Source organism: Rattus norvegicus, chromosome 12 (assembly GCF_036323735.1).
Source record: "Rattus norvegicus strain BN/NHsdMcwi chromosome 12, GRCr8, whole genome shotgun sequence".
NCBI classification, from domain to species: Eukaryota; Metazoa; Chordata; class Mammalia; order Rodentia; family Muridae; genus Rattus; species Rattus norvegicus.
Window position 1 is genome coordinate 35,154,359 of NC_086030.1, and position 23,136 is coordinate 35,177,494.

Here is a 23,136-nt window from a genome sequence, read left to right on the forward strand (position 1 = left end):
CCATTCTATCCTTTCCTCTTCCCATGTAGTCTCCTTGCCCCCTCTCTTCCTCCCTCTCACCCCAACCATCTCCTCCCGCACATGTACATATGGTCCCTCCCCATTGGATACATGGCCTGACAGATGCTGGAAGCTCCCATCTACCAGAATAAAAAGACGTCTCCCAATCAGAAAGTTTTAACATTCAAGGAAAATCTATTCAAGGAAGTACTTCTCTTAAGAATATTCTCCACTCCCATCTTTCTCCACCTCCCATCCCCCTCCACCTCCCATCCCCCTCCACCACCCATCCCCCTCCATCTCCCATCCCCCTCCATCTCCCATCCCCCTCCACCTCCCATCCCCCTCCACCACCCATTCCCTTCCATCTCCCATCCCCCTCCATCTCCCATCCCCTTTCATCTCCCATCCCCCTCCATCTCCCATCCCCCTCCATCTCCCATCCCCCTCCACCACCCATCCCCCTCCATCTCCCATCCTTCTCCATCTCCCATCCCCCTCCATCTCCCATCCCCCTCCACCACCCATCCCCCTCCATCTCCCATCCCCCTCCATCTCCCATCCCCCTCCATCTCCCATCCCCCTCCACCTCCCATCCCCCTCCACCTCCCATCCCCCTCCACCTCCCATCCCCCCTCCATCTCCCATCCCCCTCCACCACCCATCCCCCTCCACCACCCATCCCCCTCCATCTCCCATGCCCTTCCATCTCCCATCCCCTTCCATCTCCCATCCCCCTCCATCTCCCATCCCCTTCCATCTCCCATCCCCCTCCATCTCCCATACCCCTCCACCACCCATCCCCCTCCATCTCCCATCCCCCTCCATCTCCCATCCCCCTCCATCTCCCATCCCCCTCCATCTCCCATCCCCCTCCACCTCCCATCCCCCTCCACCACCCATCCCCCTCCACCTCCCATCCCCCTCCATCTCCCATCCCCCTCCATCTCCCATCCCCCTCTATCTCCCATCCCCCTCCATCTCCCATCCCCCTCCATCTCCCATCCCCCTCCATCTCCCATCCCCCCACCCATTCCCTTCCATCTCCCATCCCCCTCCATCTCCCATCCCCTTTCATCTCCCATCCCCCTCCACCACCCATCCCCCTCCATCTCCCATCCCCCCACCCATCCCCCTCCATCTCCCATCCCCCTCCATCTCCCATCCCCTTTCATCTCCCATCCCCCTCCGTCTCCCATCCCCCTCCACCACCCATCCCCCTCCATCTCCCATCCCCCTCCATCTCCCATCCCCCTCCATCTCCCATCCCCTTCCATCTCCCATCCGCTTCCATCTCCTATCCCCCTCCATCTCCCATCCCCCCCACCACCCATTCCCTTCCATCTCCCATCCCCCTCCATCTCCCATCCCCCTCCACCACCTATCCCCCTCCATCTCCCATCCTTCTCCATCTCCCATCCCCTTTCATCTCCCATCCCCCTCCATCTCCCATCCCCCTCCACCACCCATCCCCCTCCATCTCCCATCCCTCTCCATCTCCCATCCCCTTTCATCTCCCATCCCCCTCCATCTCCCATCCCCCTCCATCTCCCATCCCCCTCCATCTCCCATCCCCCTCCATCTCCCCTCCCTTCCCCTCCCATCCCCCTCCATCTCCCATCCCCCTCTATCTCCCATCCCCCTCCATCTCCCATCCCCCTCCATCTCCCCTCCCTTCCCCTCCCATCCCCCTCCATCTCCCCTCCCCCTTCCCCTCCTTCTCCGATACTCCTCCATCTCCTATGGCCCTCCATTGCCCTTCCTCCTCCATCTCCCCTCCCCCTTCCTCTTTCCTCCCCCTCCATCTTCCATTCTCCTACATCTCCCACCCTCCTCTCCCCATTCTTCTTCTCCATCAATGGGTTCTGAGTCAGGCACACGAGAGCCTGGGATATATCTATGCAGAAAATGTGAATCTCGGCCCAGGAGTGAGATTTTCCTGAACCTCTCTTACAGGATAGAGATCCTGTCGCCCCTCAGTCTGTGTTCAGGAGGAAAAATACTAGGATGGTCTCCCTTTAAACAGGAAAAGGTAAACTTCGACATCCTCACAATGCCTTCTTTTCTCCAGAATCTTCTACAATCTGGGCTCAGTGGTTGCTGTGTGAGGTCACCCCACGCTCAATGGCTGTCCTGGTCAACTCTGGCTGTCTGTCAACAGGGAACATCATAGGCTGAGTCTATCGAGCGAGTGAGGTGCAGTTTTTATTGGGGTTCTGGACTCTGGGAGATTAATGTCAGAGTATTAGAGTCTTTCAGTTCGTGTGAGGGTTCTTCCTGGCATACTGTCTGCACAACAGGGTAGTGGGTGGCAGGAAGAGGGATGGAAAGGGGGGAAAGAAGAGGAGGAAGGGGGAGGGGAAGAGAGGACTCTCTTCTTCTAAGCCCTGTTGCATGATGGCCCTACTGTGAAGACCTCCTTTATCTCAATCCCCCAGCTACCCCCAAGAGACCCTATCTCCACACACAGCCTCACATGTCCCTGTAAGAATAGCCCAATCCAGTCTAATTTGGTTTGTTTGTTCTTAGTTCTTGGAACTGGACATATGAAGTCAAGGTACCATCAGGGCTATGCTGTTCTGGGGACTTCAGGAGAAAGCCCCACCTCTGCCTCCTACTCTTTCTGCTGTCTCTGGGTTCCATGGATTGTGGCAACATCCTTCTCCACCTCAATCATCATACGACTCTCTCCCTGGTGTCTGTGTCTTGGCCCATTCCTTTTGTCAGAGGGACAGCTATCGTCCTTACCTCAATCCAGTTTGAGCTCCTGTTGGTAACTCATTATCTCATCTGAGGTTCCTGGTGACTGTGGGTTAATTTGACTGCAGTCCCATTGGCTGATCACCCACGGCAGAGGCTGCACAGGTGTCCACGAGAAAGGAGGACTGTGGGTTTCCAGCTCAGTGGCCTCGAAACAAAGAAGACCAAAGGAGCGTTTATGAAATACCCTTAGAGTAATTTAATTTAAAGTAATTTAAATTTCCTGGCAATTATCCATCCATTTTCTCTAGACCCCTCTTGAGTCTATTTCTAGTTCTAGTGGAATAGGTTTTAAAGATGAGTTTCCAATTAATGCCATTCCCATGAGAAGATTATCCCTTTCTTTTTTTCTTTTTATTTGCTTCTTATCAATCTCTTTGGCACATCAGCTCTCTTCCCTTCCCTCCTTCCTTCCTCTTCTGATTTTTCCTTCTCTTCATAGCCTCCATTTCTCATTCCTTCGTTTGAGTGGCCCCGCGCTGGACAGCTCCCACTTCCTCTTAGAGTCCTAGAAACAGCAACTCCCTTCAAGTTGCAAGTTTTGTCCACTTGGAAGCCAAGCGTGGAAATTATTTTTTTCCTGCTTGTCAAAACCACATTTAAGATGCTCATGCAGGTAGAAAACAAATGCCATTTGTATGAATAACCAATCACATCATAAGCCAGAGCCTTTGGGATTCGGTTAATCAACTCTGAATTCCAGGAGTCTTGATGTGTAAAGTCCTTTCTCCATTTTCTTCCATATCTGTTTTTAAATGTAAGATCGTTGTGAGTTTATTTTGTCTTTCTGCCTGACATCTTTCTCGCCCTCATCAAACTAGTTACTTTAACGTTAGCTACTAATGGAAGTTTTTATTCAAGAACACAGTTTTTCCCCCTCCCCTGTATCAGGACCAGTACTCAGTTAATGAGACCATTCTTTGTTTTCCCTCTAGGATCTTTTGCTTTGCAGGTCTTCATCGAAGAGGACCCCAGCTGTTTTTCCTCCAGAACAGATTAAAACATCGAATGCTCACCCTCTGCTTAGGATTAGACTAAGGAGGTGAATGCTCACACAGATGTGAAGCTCAACTCTGAGAAATAGACACAGGGAGAGACAGATCAAACAATGAGGTGAGGAGTGGATACATTGTGATTGAAGTATCACGGAAACCTGAGGGGAGGCTGTCCTCGCCAGGGATCAGTCAAGGACTCTGGAAAGCAAACTTAATTCACAGAGTCAGACTGTGGGAAAAGAGGCCATCTGGGGCTGGGCATGGCCTGGGCATTCCAGGGAGGGGACAGGAGGAGCCACGAACAACACTGTTAAGAGTTGGACAGATTCCATTCACAGTAAGCTCTGTGTCTGGCTCTCAGCTCAGCTTCTTGAGCCTATGGTGTGTTTGAAAATGACCTTTGGGAGGGGCCGAGCAGTGACCACATGTGATTTCTCTGTAATTGCTTCTAGTCTTCCGGTAAATCTGTCATCATTCCAAAACAGGACACACACACTCACCACAGCGTGGCATGCAGCCATGACCGAAGAAAGTTTTTTTTTTATCCTGCTTAGAGGATTATTATCTTCCTCTGAGGACATGTCATAGCTTTATTTTTTAATTTAAAAATTTTATTGAACAGGTTACAGAAGATCCTACTGTCAGGCAAGTCTATAATGATTCTGTAATGGGATTTATGCATAATCCCCCATCCTATCCTTCACTGTAATATCTAGAGGTTGCTCTGTACTTATTGTTCATTTTTCCCTAGAATTCATCTGCTTTCTCCCACTGATCTCATGTGATTCATCTTTTGAACAATTTATTCTTAATCTTATTTATGCAGGCCAGCAGATCTCCTAGAGCTGGAGTCACAGATGGCTGTGAGCCACCGTGTGGGTGCTGGGAATCGAACCTGGTTCCTCTGTAATAGCAGCGGGTGCCCTAACCAGAGAGGCATCTCTCCAGTCCTCTCTTGTTTTACAGTGTTCCTTACATTAAATTCTAGAGCCCTGTCTTAGTTAGGGTTTTACTGCTGTGAACAGACGCCATGACCAAGGCAACTCTTATAAAGACAACCTTTATTAGGGCTGGCTTAGTAGTTCAGAGGTGTAGTCCATTATCATCAAGGCAGGAGCATGGCAGTGTTCAGGTAGGCATGGTGCAGGAGGAGCTGAGAGTTCTACATCTTCATCTGATGCTGCTAGGATGAGGGTCTTAAAGCCCACACCCACAGTGACACACCTACTCCAACAGGGCCACACCTTCTAACAGTGCCACTCCCTGAGCCGAGCATATACAAACCATCACAATCCCATTCTCATTTTTAAAACCCCTGTTGCATTTAGTGATGTGAGATGGTGGTTCTTTGCAGTAGCGCAGTATTTTTTTAATAACTTCAGAAATGTCAAATTTATCAGTTCATCTAATGAAGTTGTCTTCTTATTCTTTTTTTTAAAAAGTAGTCAGCTGATTGAGTTAATCCAGTCATAACCACCAAGGTGGGGTGAGACCCAGGTTGTAAGCAGCCATATTGGCAGGGGTATTAGAGAAGTTCCCTTGGAGTGCTGGCCCTGAAGCTGTCTCCATGGAGACGCTAGAAGAGTGACTGTAATGCTCTTAGTCAGGGCGGTGAGGACAATAATAGAGTATGTGGTGATAGCGGGTCATGGTACTTGATCCTAAATGTTGGTCAGTTGACTGTTTTGGCTCACTGAAACGGGGATTATGGTGATAAAAGAATGGTGCGTCCCACATTGCTTGCGTATAATCTACACTTTCTGGAGATGGTAAAAACAGCTTTCTTATTGAGTCTAGAACCCAGAAAGTTTAACAATTTAAGAGTCATTGCCAAATAAAACCAGGTCTGCTCCTTCTTATTATTTATGCTAAGCGGTATAATTATCAAAGTGTATTTTCTATGTATATTTATGATAGAGCATTCTCTCAGGCAAGTGAACAGCCTCGAGGTTCCTGTGGCGAGAAATTAATTTTGGACTTGTGATTTTAAGTCGAGGAGTTTAAGAGAGTTTCTGTAAGTACCAACAAGAGCGGGGAGCTCAGCAGAAGTCAAGGGCTCTCGGAAGTTTCTCTTGTGAGATTTATTAGGACCCCTTAAGTGTTTGAGAGCGCTTCCCATGTTAATGAGGTCTATTCGTTGCTTTAAAAGGAGCCAGATATGTTGAATTTATGAACATATTTTGAAATATTTAAAGGGATGTAATTCACTAACTCATTAAAACTCCCTCTTGAAAATGACATTAAAGGCAGAGATATATGAATGAAGTTGTAGGAGTTTCCCATCGAGCAAGAAGCTCTTGGTAAGAGCAGACCTTTCTCTGTGTTTGTCTTAGTAAGTCCAAATATTAAATGGAAAATTCAAAACAAGGAATGTGGGATCCTTTTCTTTCCCCGCTTGGATGACATCTGATGGGTGGGAGAGTGCACACCAGGTTGCTTAGGTGACATACTCAAAGTATGTTTGTTATATAGTTGTTGGGATACCTTATGGAATGTAGTACCTCATGCTATAAGAAGTAGAGATTTGTAAAGAAAATATCTTACGTCTTTATGGATGTGGCACCTGTCAATAAGACATTTGATGGCTCACAGCTTGGGCAGGAAATAGGAAGTGGAACAGCCAGGAGGCAGAAAGGATTCTGGGAAAGTGCCAAGCAGGAGATTCACCTGGGGAGACAGAGGCATGATACCTGAGCGCAGGTAACCAGCCACGTGGCAGAATGCATATTAGAATAAATGGGTTTTTCTAAATTATGAACTAGTGAGAGAAGAGCCTAGCTATATGGCCACGGTAGTTGTAAATATATTTTGAGTCTGAGTCTTATTTTGGGGAGCTTGGGGGTGGGAGGGAGAACTATCTAACTTCTACAGAGTTTTAACAATGGAAACCAATGTAAAAGTAGGCCAGCTAGGTTCTAGGCAGGGGAGAATCTTTATGGAACACACTCTTCAGTCCATTTTATCCTCAGCATTAATTAATTAATTAATTAATCTATTAACACACTGAGCATTAGCATGACCATTGGAAAGGGGTGGGGAGTTTCCACTTTCTGTCCCAGCTATACAAACTAGGTGGAGTCTGCTACACCAGTGATGCCACTTCCTTTCTGGTTAATGATTAGAGAATAGAGGTTTAAAGGTCATCAGAGGGCAGTGCCACCCTCTTATCAATGTAAGCGTTTGTCATTTACTCCCAGACTTCCACACTGGGTTGGATGACGCCACACAGAAATGTTTGTACTCCATAGGCTAGAGTCTTTTGGACTGTCTTTCGCTGTGATGTTCTGATGGTTTTGACTTCTCCAGTTATAACTTAATGCACAGATAACAAGCACCCCTCTGCTTCCAAACTGAGACAGGGACCAACCTTTCTCTGTTGGGAAAGGCTATCTCCACAGTAAACTAATGCGATGGGAGTCCAAGACAGAGAAAGGGAGCCTGGGGACTGTTAAATGGGAGAAGGCACAGCGAGCTCAGACCTTTGATCTGAGGTATTAGCAAATACTGGGGGTTTTGTTTGTTTGTTTGTTGTTTTCTTTCTAGGCTGTGTGCTGTTCCTCATCTTCTTCACTGTAAGGTTGTGACGGGATCCTGCTTAAGAGTGTGTTGGGGAAAACAAGGGAGCTCCCAGTCCCCTCCCCTGCTTTACCATACTGTCCCCATGGCCCAGCAAAGCAACATATCGCATACTCTGTTATAATTCCCATTCTCAGGCAAGCTCACCCAAGCACAATCATTTGGAAGCCGCTTTGGTCTATCAAATGGCAGAAGCAAGACGTGAACCCAGGAGGGTGTTTTTTTGTTTTTTGTTTTTTTGTTTTTGTTTTTTTTTTCTTTTTTTTCAGAGCTGGGGACTGAACCCAGGGCCTTGCGTTTGCTAGGCAAGCGCTCTACCACTGAGCTAAATCCCCAACCCCCAGGAGGATGGTTTTATGTTCCTGCCCAGGCACCATTCTGCCCATTGATCTTAGTTTTCTTCGTGAAGTGTATAGAAGCTGCAAATACAGGTGGGTCTGATTGTAAATCACCCCCAGAAGCAACTCCATCACTCCTGACTGATGTGATTGAAGCCCTTGGCGTTGATGGTGACAACTGTCTGACCCTAAACCTATGAGAAGGAGAACTTTGCTGTTTCCGGTTAACCCGGTGCTGTTCCTTTTGACAGACAGGAAGCAGAGACGGCGCGTAGGGGAGGGGTGCTGACCCAGGACTCCTGGGCCCAAGTTGGCAGCAGGAGGAAAGGAACAGGGACAGTAGGTGTGGGGGATTCTCTGAGGATCCTCTGCTGTGACTGGAGTCCTGTCTTAAGGATTAGAGTCCCAGTAAAAGTCACCTCAGATTGTTTAACGTACCTTCGGGCTCCCGGTGCTTCCAACCTTTAAGCCCCCTCCTCCCTGCCACTTAGAGGGCAAGTCTGCAGACAGGACATCCAGCCAGAACTCGCCTGCCTCACTGAGAGGGCATACCTGCCCTAGAAAACATTCTGAGAGTTGCCATGGTGCACAGAGCTGAGAAGCCTCTTTTGCCCTCCCCTTCCCAAGAGCGGCGGCATCTTGATGAAAATATTTCTGCTCCAGTCTCTGCAATTCAGCCTTCGAAGTCAGCGCGTCATAAAAAAGGGCAACTTCCTCACAAAATGAACCCACTCAGCGATTGCTCCTTCTGGGAATTTGCTTTTGTTCCTCGGAGTCACTTTATCTGGAACTTCAATTTTTGGATCACATCTGTCGCTGAGGTATTTATGGTTATTTTGCTGTTTGTTTCCTCTTCGATGAAGGGCCCAGAGAGAGGGTGACCTTCCAATCTCTGTGCTGCTCTGTGACCTTTGACATCCACTCTCGGACTGGAGTATGCAGGATCCATAATTACAGTGAGCCCCACTGAATGATGAGACCTTTACAACAGGATCTAGAAAGGACCTTCAGGGCAAAGCCCCTTCATCATCATTTTCGTAGCAACCTTCTTTCACCCTTTATCAGAATCCATCGTGTCTCCAAGGAGGGATTCAGGAGATGCCACACAGACAGGCTTTCAACTATATAGCTGTGAGCAGTAAGCTGGCCTCACTTGTCCAGAGCTGGCTGTTCCATATTCTCAGGCTGACCACTGGCCTTTGCCTCTCCATCCTCTAGAACATTCTTGTCATTACAGAGCATGCCCGTGGCCAGGTGGGCTTCTCTGATTCAACCAGCCATGCCCATTCTGGATCCTTCTCTTGTTAGCTTTACCAAGGAGCGTTTTCTCTAGCATACGTAAGGAGCGTTCATTATTGTTCCCGCTGATGGGGCCGTTCAGCTAAGTGCAGATTTAACTTGATACAAATATAAAAATCTGCATATATAATCTCAAAATCATTCCGCGGTATCCGCAGGGGGTCAGTTCCAGCCCCGTGTGAAAAAAAAAATCACTTCGTGGTCAACCTCCTTGTATAAAATGCCGCATTTGCTCACAGGTGAATTGTAGAAAAGTCTTCCAAACATTTTTACATCACTTTGTAGATTCTGTATACTAGACAATACAATGCAAATGTCATGTAAATTATTGAAATTATTGCCATATTGCCTAGAGAATACTAACGGGGAATATTACTGAGCATATTTGGTGTGGAACAAGGTCCTCTGAGGAAAACAGTTGCCTCCTCCTGAGGTTAGCTGCACTTTTTTTTTTTTTTTTTGGTTCTTTTTTTCCGGAGCTGGGGACCGAACCCAGGGCCTTGCCCTTCCTAGGCAAGCGCTCTACCACTGAGCTAAATCCCCAACCCCGTTAGCTGCACTTCTTTGCTGAGATCTCACCCCTTAAGAGTGGTCTTTGTTGACTGACACTCCTTCATAGAAATGTGGGTCCCAGGGCCATTGGCCCCTAACCTCAGATTCCAGCCACTCCTCCAAGCAGTTTGTAAGCAGTTATGCTCTAATTACACATGGCTACACAAGTCTGAGAAGGTGCAAGAGTCTATATAGGCTGGGAAGGTTAACTCAAGTGACCTACTCCAGCAAGGCCACACTTCCTAATCTCTCTCAAGCAGTGCCACTCCCTAATGACCAAGCATTCAAATGCTTGAGCCTTTGAGGAACATTCCTATTCAAAGGACCACAGAAAAAAGGGATTCGGTTGGGCTTAGTTACAGAGAATGGAGGAGGGGTTACTGACAGAAGCCTGAGAAGCCTGGGACCCCGTTGCAGCAGCACTCAAAGTGTCTGCCTAGCATGGATCATGGCCTCCTATGCTTCAGAGATGGAGTCCTGTGAGATCTGGGGCTGAGTGGCCAATGACAACTCTATTGGATTACGCCTAGGGTGCCAGGGGAGGTTTAGGAGTGCCCAGTCATTGAGTTAGCAAAGGCATTTTAAGATTAACTGGCATGTGTGTGTGTGTGTGTGTGTGTGTGTGTGTGTGTGTGTGTATTTTTTCTTTATCCCAAGGGAATCTGGGCGGGGGATGATAGTACAGTCTGCCCAGAGCCTAAAACGTGGTAGCAAAAACCACACACTACAGGGTTACTTGTGGGCTTTTTATTTATAGTATGTATGTTATGTGTGATATATGAGTGGGTGTGGATTGTGACTGATGTCTGTCTGCTTTACTGGGCGGACACAGTAACTTGACAATGAGTGGAATTTAATGATGAAAACAGAAAGCAAGCGGGCCAGTGTGTAGAGGACTCCTCAGAGCTGATGGGAAGGGCAGTGAGTTGAGATGAATAGATTTGGAATAGGAGTTTTCTCAGATGAAAGTTGGGAACAGCTAGCAGAGTTTTAAAGGGTCTGAACTATTTAATCTCCCTCGCCCTGGCAACAGATAACAGGGCTGGCTTTATTCGACGCACTGAATAGATGTGGCGCCAGGTGGGTCCTACCGATGCATCCAGGCATCAGAAGAGTCCACCTTTCAGAATATAATGAGATTCAGAAATCTCTGCTTTGTTATAAGTGAAGTATTAGTATATGTTTCTCATTTGACTGAAAAAACCCCAGCAATAACAAGTTGGTTAATTTGGTAGACATTTGAGAGATTGCATTTGTCTGGTCCATATAAGATAACTGAGATGCTTATCAAGGGTGTGGATGCTCTTCTAAGGGAGGAGAAATCCAACTGGAGTGTTGATCTGCTGGAATACTGCTGTCAAAGAAGGCATTGATGAGAACACAAAACCTCAGATCTAAAGGGATTCAGATATTTCCCTGGACACCCCAGCAGACATGACTGTATAGTGTGTGTGTGTGTGTGTGTGTGTGTGTGTGTGTGTGGTGTGTGTGTGGTGTGTGTGTGTGGTGTGTGTGTGTGTGGTCTCTGTGTGTGTGGTCTCTCTCTGTGTGTGTGGTCTGTGTGTGTGTGTGTGTGTGTGTGTGTGTGTGCGCACACACATGTTCATGTGCATGCACGTATGTGGGTAGGCACACATGTATGCACATGCTTCTGTATGTATAGACCAGAATATAACCCTGGCTCTTGTTCCTCAGGTACCATAGACCTTGGTCTTGACACAGAGTCTCTCGCTGGCCTAGAACTTGCCACTCAGGATAGGTGGCTGGCTATTAAGCCTCAGGAATCTGCCTCTCTCGGATTCCCCAGTACTGGGGTCTTGGGGATAGTGCTCAGGTCTTCATGTGCAAAGCAAGCAAGCACTCTACTGAGTCAACTCCCTGTCCTTCCTTGCTTATGGGTTCTCAACTCAAAGCCAGGGAAGCTTAAGCTTGTGGGAAACAGACAGTAAAGCTGCCTCCCCATGCAGGGTCTATGTCACCAACAATGGCCACTGGGGCACCATGGTCCATTGGGGGCAATTCTTCCCATTTCAGAAGCATAGAGTAATTTGGTATTTTTACATAAACTATTTCTTCATTTTAGATTTTTGATATCTAATTCAGGATATTCCCTTTGCTAGAACATTCCAACCCACGTCTTCAAATAATTTATGAAGTATCACTGAGTAGATCCTAACTCCAAAAACCACCTACTTCACACATGCATCTGGTTTCCAGTCAGTGGTTGCCATTCAAACATGTAAATTTAATTTTTATTCTATTTTCCGATTTTCCAAGCGAAGTCAGAAGTATGGATTTTACATCCACCCTCACAGCATTCCCCAAATGTGATACTTTCTCGGGATATATTTAGCCTATGAAACTGTTTGACCAGCTTAGAGTGTCCACTCCTGGCCACATTGACATGAGGATTGCCTATGGTATGCATAGTCTTCTCATTAGCAGAGGCTAAGTGAGGAACAGCATTCTGGGAGGAGAGCCACCATGATTACACAGGGCTGGTGTGAAAAACTGGACAAGAAAGGTGTGTTGGTGACAATCCCTGCACACAGTGTGGGTACCATCACTGCCTGGCCATCTCCCATCTACAACAGGCATCAGTAGATCACAGCCTAAGGTCACCATACCCCATTGCACTTCAGACAATCGGCTTTCATGGTGCACTGAAGTTAGGTCTGATGCAATCTCTGGACTCACGCCTTCCTTGTCCACAAGGCTCTCCCTGGTTTTGTCACTCATTTACTCATCCATACTGGGCGCTACACAGAGAAGAGTTCCCTCACAGATTCGAGCCTTCTGTCATTCTGAAGGCTTCCTACAGATGGCACATGCCACTTAGATCAATGGTTTTTCTGCACCTTTCTGTTTATGTAAAGCCTGTAGCTACACTGGGTTCCTACTTTTACAGGATGCTTGTGTACACACAGAGCTCTCCATGTATGTCCTGTACCTGGATTCTCTGATGGGCATCTCCAGTGCTGGATGTTCACACTGGTTGGCCTGACTCACATTGGGGGGAAATAATCACATCCTAGGGTAAGCATTGGGAGAGGATGTGGATGAATGCCCCCTTCTGATTTTCCCTGGACTTTATTTCATGTGCCTTTTCCCTTTGGTGCCTTGTCTGTGCATCCATGTGCATTAGCAAATCATAGACATGAGGGCCTGTGTACCAAATCCTGTGCATTCCCTAAGCAACACTTCAAACAAGTGATTTGGGGAACCCTGGGCCAGATCTCAAGCACAGTGTATACCCTGTATTGGAGGCATTCCTCCACTGTTTCTTATTTCTGTCTTTGTGCCACTTTGTGGTTTATGGTGGTTCCAAGATGAATGTTCACAGATGATTCATGTGGTTGCTGAGAGGAGGGATCTGAGGAAATTTCATGCCTCATGAAAGCTCAGAGTTATGTCAAGACTCTCAGAGGAACAGAGACTGATGGCTTCCTGTACCCATCCCTTTGTGCAGGGATGTGGTTGACTATTCCTCAGTCTCCACACCCTAACCTCTGCATGGCACTTTTGTGAAACAACACCATCGTAAGCTGAGTTGGACACAACTCACTGCTATAAATTTTACCTATAGACGAACATCTGGCAGCAATGAAAGCAACCAGAAGTAGAATTGTGTTCTAGATGTGTTCTGGAGCTTGAAACTTTCTCAGAGGAGCTCACATTTGGTTGTATAAGCAAGCACCAAGAGTCCATTGTATGAAGGCACAGGAGAATATACAGTGTATAGTCATCTGAAAATACATTCAAGGCGTGCATATGGACACTTCACAGAAATGCTATTCAGAGAAGTCTAAGTTTACATACAGCAAGTTTGTGAACAGTCCCGTGTGTCTGTTTTAGCATGCCAGGAGACGGAAGACATATTTATGTAGCCTGGGATTTGGTATCCACAGAGTAGCGTTTATAATTCTAAGTTTGCATCCTTGATTCTCTGAGTCACTGAGTCTTGGAATTCTCATCCATAAGATGCACTTAAGAGCCCAGGTCACGGGGAATTGACGGTGAAATGACATCATGTCTGCACGAGCATCATGCCTGACCAAATTCACCAATGCCGGAGAAACATTAGCCATGTGGATTGTACATCATAGGTTGGGCTCTCTGAGCCAGGGAACACGTCTTCAAGATGGAGAGTGTGAAATGATACCTTGGGGACAATACCTGTGGAAGGGAAGATAGGGCAATGCTGATGAGCAGTGAGATGCTCAGGAACTCATTAGTTGACTCCCCAAGGACATTTTGTGACACGGTGGCTTAGGAAATTTCCCTAGTGAGGATGAGCTTGCCAGGTTTTTGGATTTTGGTTTCTGCACCAGCCAGTCATCAGATGCAGCTGCCCAAGAGAGGACACAGCCTTGGCCGAGACACTGCTCTGCAGCTGAGGCTATTCCAAGAGGGGTGAACAGCTCCCGACTCAGCTGACTGCTTTCCCAGCATTGGTATAAAAATGTTCTTGTCCTTGAGAGGCAGGCAGGGTGGCCTTTGAAAGTCCCAAGCTTACAAAAGGATGGTGGTGACGAGGAGGTAGTACCCATGAAGTAAATATAAGTTCACACAGAATCAAAGATGTCTCCTAATAGGCTGGGATGATGGAGACAGAGAAAGCCACTCTCCTCTCTGCTTTAAAGCTGCCTGTCACCCTCCTGTCCTGCCTGAGCCTTGGCTTTGATTTATTTTAAGGTGTATTTTCAACTGAGTTCAAATTGGGTCTATGTGGAGGGCCTGTTTTTAGCATTTGAACAATTTTTCTAAGCACCCCACATCCTGGCCCATGATGGGCTCAGGTAAGCCTTGCTCACACTGAAACCCCTTACAGTTCCACTCTGGAGAAACAGCCTCTTTAACCTCATTAGTAGATTCTTTTCTACTCTCATCCCCCTATCTCTACCCCACCAGCCCTCACCACCACCACCACCATCACCATCATCACAACTTGATATCAAGTTTAGTGTTCATGAGGGAGGAAGATGGTGGTTTGGAGAGATGATGCAGAGGTTAAGATCGCTGGCTGCTGTTCCAGAGGACCTGAGGGCAGTCTACAGCACCCACTATGTCTGACTCACAATTACCCATAACTCCAGCTCCTGGGAATCCAGGGCAAACATACATGTGTGGCCAACACATGCACACATATACACACGCATACACACACACACACACACATGCACAGGAGGGAGAGAGAGAGAGAGAGAGAGAGAGAGAGAAAGAGAGAGAGAGAGATAATAAAAATAAATCTTATAAAAACAAAAATAAGATTTATATGGATATTCAAAGTCTTGTCACGAGTATATGTTGACACTGTCTGGGAGAGCAAACACTTGAGCCAGAGGGGAACATTTCTAATTCACATCATCATGGCCCCAAAATAAAGGACACATTTGTCTCCTTTTCACTGATACTTTTGAAAATTCACACTTGGAAGTTATCTAGCTCATTGATGAGACTACTGCAGAGCTGACCTTTGTAAATACATGGTCATATGGACAAGAGGGTCAATTAACAAATAAATGAGTGCTGACCACGTGGACTGTACAGATATGACGGTTGCAGCCTCTGATCTGCTCAGGGTCAGACCGGAAAAGACGTAATATCCACGTTGAAAGGGTTAAAGCTAAACATGCAGTAGCGGCGTGCACGCTGTGGGTTTTGTAGGCTTGAGTTCTTTCTGACCGCCAAGAATCTGGTTTAGGAGTTGTGACTGTGTGTGTAGTCCCAGACTGAAATGGAGTAAGAAAGAATATCTTTCCAGTGTGCTCATAATCACAGCCCATACAGACAGAGTTCATGAACATACTGGCCCAGGATGAGGGCCCGCAGGTTGGTTTTGATAGGAATAGAACGGTCACACAGCTGTGTGAACCACTGGACCCGTGGAAGGGAACAGAAGAGAGAGATAGAAGCCCAGTGACCTGGATTCACACGGGGAGAGAGGTAAAAGGTTTAGATCCAAGCAGGAGGGATATAGAACAGGCTAAGAGAAGATGGGATTTAAAAAAAAAAAGCCACATACACAGTGGCTCGCCCCAGAGCTCTGCAGACCAGAAGGACATTCTTCAGTCTAGCTTGACTGCGTTTTGTCTAAGCTCTCCCCAGACTGCTAACAAGGTATCTGAAAAGCTCTCAGGGAGAACTTTCCCTCGGGATGGAGACCCTCTAACTCCAAAGACCAGACCGAGACACCACAGGATGCAATCAGCAAGAGGATTTGGTTTATTGTCGGGATACACAGGCACAGGCACCTGCGGGCGCTTCAGTCACTCGGGGGACTGGCGCGCCCCACAGAACCAAGGATGGGCTTTTATAGGATTTTGGGGAGCAGAAGCAAGCATACAGAAGCAGATGCATGGTTACAGGGATATAATTGGTGGATTCTAATATGGCAAGGGTTTAGCCCGGGGGCAAGTTTCCTAGCTACCTTCCTGAAACATAACGGCTGACTCGGCCCCCCAAGGGTTCAGCCCGGGGGCAAGTTTCTTAGCTACCTTCTTGGAACATAACGACTGACTCGGCCCCCCACCAGGGTGTGGGACCTCTCCCGGGGCTTTTTTTCATTGTCAGGTGCTCAACCGAAGTCGTCCTGTTGCCAGGCCTTCAACCAAACACATCCTGCTTGGCAGCTGCTGTGTACTCAGTGTTCTAACCTTTCCCTGAACCAGTCATCTTAAGTACAGCCTTGCAAAATGGCGTTACTGCTGCTAAGCTGGGGTCTTTCAGTATCTACCTGGTGGCCTCTCACCCAGGGGCTTCAGGGGAGAATCTGCTCCAGCTTCATTCATGTTGTTGAAATGATCCGGCTTCTTGCAATCAGATTACTGGGGTCCCCATTTTCCTGAGGACTGTCTTTCAGGTCATGCTCTGCACCTGCAGTTTCCTCCCTTCCTTGGCCATCATCAAAGAGAGCAATGATGCTGTAAGCCTTTGAACTTGTTTTTACGAGACTGATGTCCTCTCTGGCTATTTTCTGTCCATTCTTCAGACAGAAAGCCTTTATTTTAAAGGGTTTTTGAGACTGGTAATTTCCAGCCAAACTGGAAAATATCATCCAGGAAATAAGTAGGTAGTAAGTGGGTAATGCACACTTGAATGAATGAATGAATGAATGAATGAATGAATGTGTGTGACTGATTGGCCACTGAATAGACTCTTTGGATTTTACATGTTAATATATAATTAGTGGATCAAAATAGCATATAGGTTTTAAAAAATGTACTGTATGAGTGTTTTGCCTGCATATTGTATGTGCTCCATGTATGTTCAGTGCCCACAAAAGCCAGAAGAGGGCTTCAGGTTTCCCAAAACTGGAGTTAGAGATGGCGAGCTACTGTGTGGGTGCTGAGAATCAAACCTGGGTCCTCTAGAAGAGCAGCCAGTGCTCTTAACCAGAGTCATTTCTACAGCCTTTCAAATGCCATTTTTGTAATGTGATGCTTGTCCCATAGACTACCGCACTGCTGTATATATGTGTGAGATGGGTCGAGGCCAGAGGTCCATTTTGGGTGCCTTTCTCTCACTCACCTCAAAGCTTCACTGAGCTGATGACACTAGCTGGGTATCAGACCTCAGGATCCTCCTGTCTTCAAGCTTCTGGCACCAGGATTATATAAGTGGAACATTTCCCCTACTTTCCCATGGGTTCTAGGGTTCAAAGCTCAAGTCTTCATATTCATGCAGTAAAGCACTTTATTGACTGAGCCATCTCCATAGCCCCATGGCCCCTAAGTATAAGACGAATTACACTTAGAATTTTGGAAACACAGATGATTTCATGCACAGCTTCCCTTCCTTTTGCAGGATTTTTCAGCGCAAGAACTTTGGCAAAATGATCTGTTTTATTAAAGTGTGTCATTGGGTTGGGACCCAGTCCCTGAGACTTGACAGCTTTCACGTGGCACCTTCTTCCCAGCATGGACCTTCACAGATACCAACTGCTCTATGATTTCTTGCGCTTTATTGGTGTCCTTTGCTTATTTACTCCCAGTTTGTCCTAAGCTAAAATATCCATGAAAGGAGGCGTTTGATGGGCTAATTATATTTCCTCTAACGTACAATTAGAGTAGAGCTACTAATTTTGAAACTAAAAGCTCAGAAGCAAACATATCAAGGTACGTTCGTAAGAACGTGCAGAAGATGCAACTATTGTATTCCTTTAAAAAAAAAAAAAAGCAAGGGTTGGGGATTTAGCTCAGTGGTAGAGCGCTTGCCTAGCAAGTGCAAGGCCCTGGGTTCGGTCCCCAGCTCCGAAAAAAAAAAAAGAGTTGTATTTATTTATTTATTTTTTTTTTTGGTTCTTTTTTTTTTTTTTTTTTCGGAGCTGGGGACCGAACCCAGGGCCTTGCGCTTCCTAGGCAAGCGCTCTACCACTGAGCCAAATCCCCAACCCCAGAGTTGTATTTATTTTTATGTGTGATTGTTTTGCCTGCATGTATGTCTGTGTACCATTGGTATGCACCCATGGCATTCACAAGGGGATGACAGATTAGTTGGTACAGGAATTGCGCACACTTGTGAGCCACCGTATAGGTACTGTGAATTAAACCCCAGTCCTGGGCAAGAACAGCCAGTGCTCTTAACCACAAGTCATTGATCTGGTTCCTGATCCTTATTTTTGTATGCAATGTAGCAATAGGAAGAAACCAATAAGAATCGGATGTTTTCTTTTTACAAAAAAGATTAATCGTGAGGTTAGGAAGGACCTTCATTGGAAAAGGATACAGGTGTCTGTAAGTCCACAAGGAAGTTTTACTTTTGTCAAGATTTCCTTGGTGTGCAAGTGTTGGGATTGGTTGGCTCTTATTTACTGAGAATCCCCAAGGCTTCTGAAAATGGCTCTAAGGATACTGCCTGACCACGGGCTCCCTGTCTCGGATTCTTATCTCTGCTGTGATTTATAACAGCTTACCTTCCAGTAAACAACTTTCTTTGTATATAAACAAATGAACAAATAATTTAGTTGAAGGAAAGAACACGTGACGTCATGTACGTGCATCCACATAGACACCGGTACACACATAAGCATACAACACACACACACACACACACACACACACACACACACACACACACACAGCACTTCTGCTGTGGGTTTGCTACTAAAGGTTTGCCAAGTCCTGAACCACTCCAGATGGCTGGTTGCTCTGTCCAAGGAATGGGCTCCAGAGATCACACTCAGACTTATGTCCTTGGCTCAGTCATGAAATCACAGTGTGCCTGAATTTCTCTGGGTCTTAGGTCCCTCTTCCATGAAAACAGGGAGAGAACTCTCACTCACACGAGTCATCTCCTCCATATCTGTTGGGTCCTGATGCAAGTTCGTGAATGAACTCAACAGCCAGGTTTACTGTAACTGGGGAAATCCCATCTTAGACAGAAAGGAAAGCAGAGAGTGACAAGATCAGACTCCCCACCAAGAGGTATGTGGCTGTTTACTACAACAGTCTGCCTGAGGATGCTCCCCGCCCCCCCCTCCCAGGTTACCTGGTGGACTAGGAGTGGAGGCAGGAGGTGGCAGAGTCACTGGGGAGGAGAGTATGGGAGGTTGAACTGCAGGTGACATATCTCCTGCAGTCAAAAGTAAAGACACAAGCAGAGGATAGAGAGGGCAGGTCCATGCATCAGGGAAATTGGTTTTGTTGGTGGAGTAAGAAGCATAAGGCTGCCCGAGAAAGAAGATGAGGTAAGGTTAAAGATTGCACCTGAGATGGTAGGAAAAGTGGCGAATGACACAGCGTAAGGTCGCAGGATGCACACCCATTGGCTGGGAGTCTACTAACCTCGCAGAGCCTCAGTGTCTCCCCATCCCATCACTGCCTCCCAAGGCATGGGGTGTCTCTCTCTGCAAGGATGGCAGTAGGAACTCACACCTGGAAACGTAAACCTAGTAATTAGGGATGGATTCAGAAGGAGGACGAAATTCAGGGAAGACTTTGGCACTTCTGTAATTGACATTCTTCTGGGATGGCTCAGTAATGGAATTTTCCTGGAGTCTGAAGGCCATGGGATAATTCAGAAATGCAGATCTGTTGCATCTCACGCTGATGTGATGTTAACGGGTAAAATTGCTGGGGAGTGGCCACACACGTCTTCAGCATATGAGGCTTCGGGCTGGTAATGCTCGCCAGGGGTGTTTGTTTATTTTCCATTGTTGAGATGTGTGTGTGTGTGTGTGTGTGTGTGTGTGTGTTTGCATGTATGTGCATACATGCATGCCTGTGTGTGCATGTGTGTGCTTGCATGTGTGTATATTTGTGCATGCTCCTGTGTATGTGCTCACATGTGCATGCAGGAGTGCATGTTTATATGTGTGTGTGGTATGTGTGTCTATCTGTGTGTGTGTTTGTGTGTGTGGTGTGTGTATGTTTGTGTGCATGTATGCTTGCATGTATGTGCATTCATGCATGCCTGCGTGTGTGTATATTTGTGCATGTTTGTGTGCTCACACATGCATGCAGGAGTGCATATTTGTATGTGTATGTGATATGTGTGTCTGTCTGTGTGTGTGTTTGTGTGTGTGTATGCTTGCATGTATGTGCATTCATGCATGCACGTGTGTGTATGTGTGTGCACTTGTGCATGCATGTGTGTATATGTGCTCACATGTGCATGCAGGAGTGCATGCTTGTGTTGTGTGCATGCAGAGAGCAGATCTTGACATCAGGACTGATCCTTTATTACTCTTCTACGTCACTCACTGAAGCAGGGTCTCTCAATCAATCCCAGAGCTTGATGTAGCCCGTCTTGCTAGCTGGTTTGCTCTGGAGGGCTCTCTGTCACCTCCTACCTGGACTGGAATTACAGATGGGCCACTGAACCACCAGGCACTGACATTGATTTATGGAGATTTGAATTCTGGTCTTTATGCTTGTGGCGTAAGTCAAACCTTCTAATCTCTGAAGCATCTCCCCAGACCTCCCATGACCTTTAAAAATCTATATACCTTTATCTAATAACTATCTAACTATCATCTATCTATTCAGGCAGAATATTCATACAAATAAAACAAAAATATCTTTAAAAAAATCAATGAATTTTCATTAATTTTGGGGGTATTGATTTTGATTGTTTTGCTTTCTTTTTAGAATTTTATTTCTTTATTTAACGTGTATGAATGTTTCATATATATACATATATATATACATACACACACACACACACACACACATCACTTGTGCACAGTGCTCCTGAAATTCAGAACAGGGAATTAGATCCCTTGAAACTGGAGTTATAGCTGATTGTGAGTCACTTTGTGGTGCTGGGAATTGAACCTGGGTCCTCAGGAAGAGCTGAGAGTGCTCTTAACCCCTGAACCTTCTCTCCAGCCTGACTGACTGATTTTCATCCCCACAGCCACCAAAATGGAATATGTGCAAACAAAAGTATTCCGGTGCTGTGGAAGGGAAAGAAGTCAATGTCACATTGTATGATTTGTAAGCTGAGTAAGAAACCAGTCTCTCTCTCTCTCTCTCTCTCTCTCTCTCTCTCTCTCTCTCTCTCTCTCCCTCTCTCTCTGGGCTCAATTACTGGGAACAATGTGATCTCTTCTATTTATACTGAAACCATTCCATCTCTCTTTCCCTACAACTTTTATCAACCTTTGAGACTCCAGGATCCTGACCTGGACACCTACCTCCAGTGTGCGATGACTTGTCTCTAATTCACTTCCCCGGCTACAGGACTCCAGGCTGCAATGTCAGATCTTGCCAGAGGGCTAAGAACTCCCGGGGAGTCTAGAATCCTATTATGACTTGTGTCCTCACCCAGTCTTCCCACCTGCCATCCCTCAGACCGTGTAATTCCTCAAAGGCCCTGTCCTGACCTCTTTCTTCCAGGATTTTATAATTTTTATTTCTGTTGCACAAACCGCATCCCTCCTTGTCTTCAGGGTTTTTTTTCCTGTGTGCACGCTTTTACCTGTGTCTCCAGTAGCCTTTCTAGAATGGTTATAACAATCTTCCAAAGTTATAAAGGTCCCCCCCCACCCCTTGTCCCAGTGGACCACTCTGTGTTAGCTAGCATTCTCCATACTTGTTTGTCTTTTATAGCCTCCTTATCTTCCCTGCTGTCTATTCTGGGGTCCCCTTCTGTTAGCTCAGGGGCCTTCACAATTGTTTATGCTCTGTTGAGATTAAGACAGCTCCCTTTCCCTGATTTGGCCACACTGTGTCTTTTGTTACTTATACGCTTATACATTCCTGTATGTTCTGTGCCTGTGGATGGATTATCCTTTACTTGGTGGCCCTGAGAATGGAGACAGCACCATTCGCTCATGACATGGGGTAGAAGAAACAGAAAATGGCAGTTCCCTAACCCAGGCCTCTGCATGGATGCTCTGTGAAAGGATGTTAAAGGCTTAGGACCCCCAAGACCAAGTTCTCAGTACAAAGGAGACTTATTTGCTCTAAAGGGGCAGAGAGCAGGGAGTAAGGAGACAGAGAAAGGACATAGAGAAGAAGGGGAAGAGAACAGGGAGGGAGAGGGGCTATTTGTCCTGTAGGGGAATGAGACCAAGGACTGCCTCTGGATAAGGAAGAGTCAGACAGAGCCCAGAGGAAAAAACGGAGGTTTATAAAGGTAAAAGGGTAAACCTCGTGTTAGGCTGACATGTTTAATTTCAACTGCGCATGTTAATTATGTGGGGGCTTGAATTGCGGAACACTAGTACTTTTATAGCTGGACCTTGGTAGTAAGCCTCAGGAAGAGGAAATGGTCAAGTAAGGAAATGTATCTTGGGGGCTGGCTAGCTTTAGGAATATAACTTTTTTTTTTTAAATAAGGCAGAGGGAATCTGGGGAAAAGAGCAAAGCTTGCCAGAGTTACGTACTCCAGGGCTAGAATCCCTTCACTCTGGACTTAGAGCAGTGGTTCTCAAACTGTGGGTCAAGACCCCTTTTGGGGATTGCCCAAGACCATCAGAAAACTCAGATATTTAAATTACAATTCATAACAGTAGCAAAATTAGAGATATGAAGTAGCAAAATTAATTTGATGCCTGGGGGTCACCACAACATGAGGCAGTGTATTAAATAAAGGGTTGTAGTATGAGGAAGGCTGATTTGCGTTTGATTTCTGTCCACAGGGTTAAGCCCCAGCCATTGCAGTTAGGCTCGAAAGTTCACTAGATCTAGATCCAGAGAGCGAGTCAGACTCACCTTCAGGCAGAGTTTGTTAGACCTAACAACAGGATGTGGTCTGAAAGAAAGGCTTCTGTTGTCCTTGGAAGCAGTGTTCACTCTCTGAGGTCCTTGTGATTAAGAGTCTATGGAGGGAGTCTGCTATGAGAAAACAGAGCCAAGGTCAGCTGACGTCACGTAAAGAGGCCAGATATTGTGTTTTCTTGTTACTTCAAGCCAATGCAGGTGTTTAAAAGCCCCAAGGGCATTCCCAGACAAGTGGGGAGAACTGTAGACTTCTCTGGTATATGATGTGAATGTGCTCCTTGCTCTGTCTGTAAGATTATCCCTGTTTAGGGCTTTGATCTTTGGTAAGGTCCATTCCCAGAAGGGGCGTGGCTTGCTTTCAAGACCCTCACCAGGGAAAGAAGCTGCAGCTGGATAACAGGCTGAAGCTGGGTATCCCTTTTCAGCTACTCAGGGCATCTGACTTCC

At 46.5% G+C, this 23,136-nt stretch overlaps 2 long non-coding RNA genes across 3 annotated transcripts in view; one reads left to right on the top strand and one right to left on the bottom strand.

Annotated features, from left to right (window-relative positions):
• The window catches only part of LOC120095947 (uncharacterized), a 35,312-nt gene that overhangs the window by 9,480 nt on the left and 2,696 nt on the right, over positions 1-23,136 (top strand). Inside the window, exons 2-3 of one of the 2 annotated variants that reach the window (XR_010056515.1) lie at positions 3,696-3,873; positions 8,297-10,171. This is a non-coding gene — a long non-coding RNA (uncharacterized LOC120095947). Of the gene's footprint in view, positions 1-3,695; positions 3,874-8,296; positions 10,172-23,136 lie in introns of those variants that run through there. The other variant, XR_010056514.1, reaches the window with a different exon arrangement.
• Positions 13,231-21,247, bottom strand: LOC134481185 (uncharacterized). Its single transcript, XR_010056517.1, has 2 exons — positions 21,159-21,247; positions 13,231-13,696 (listed from the first exon to the last, which is right to left on the bottom strand). It is a non-coding gene; the product is annotated as an uncharacterized LOC134481185 (long non-coding RNA).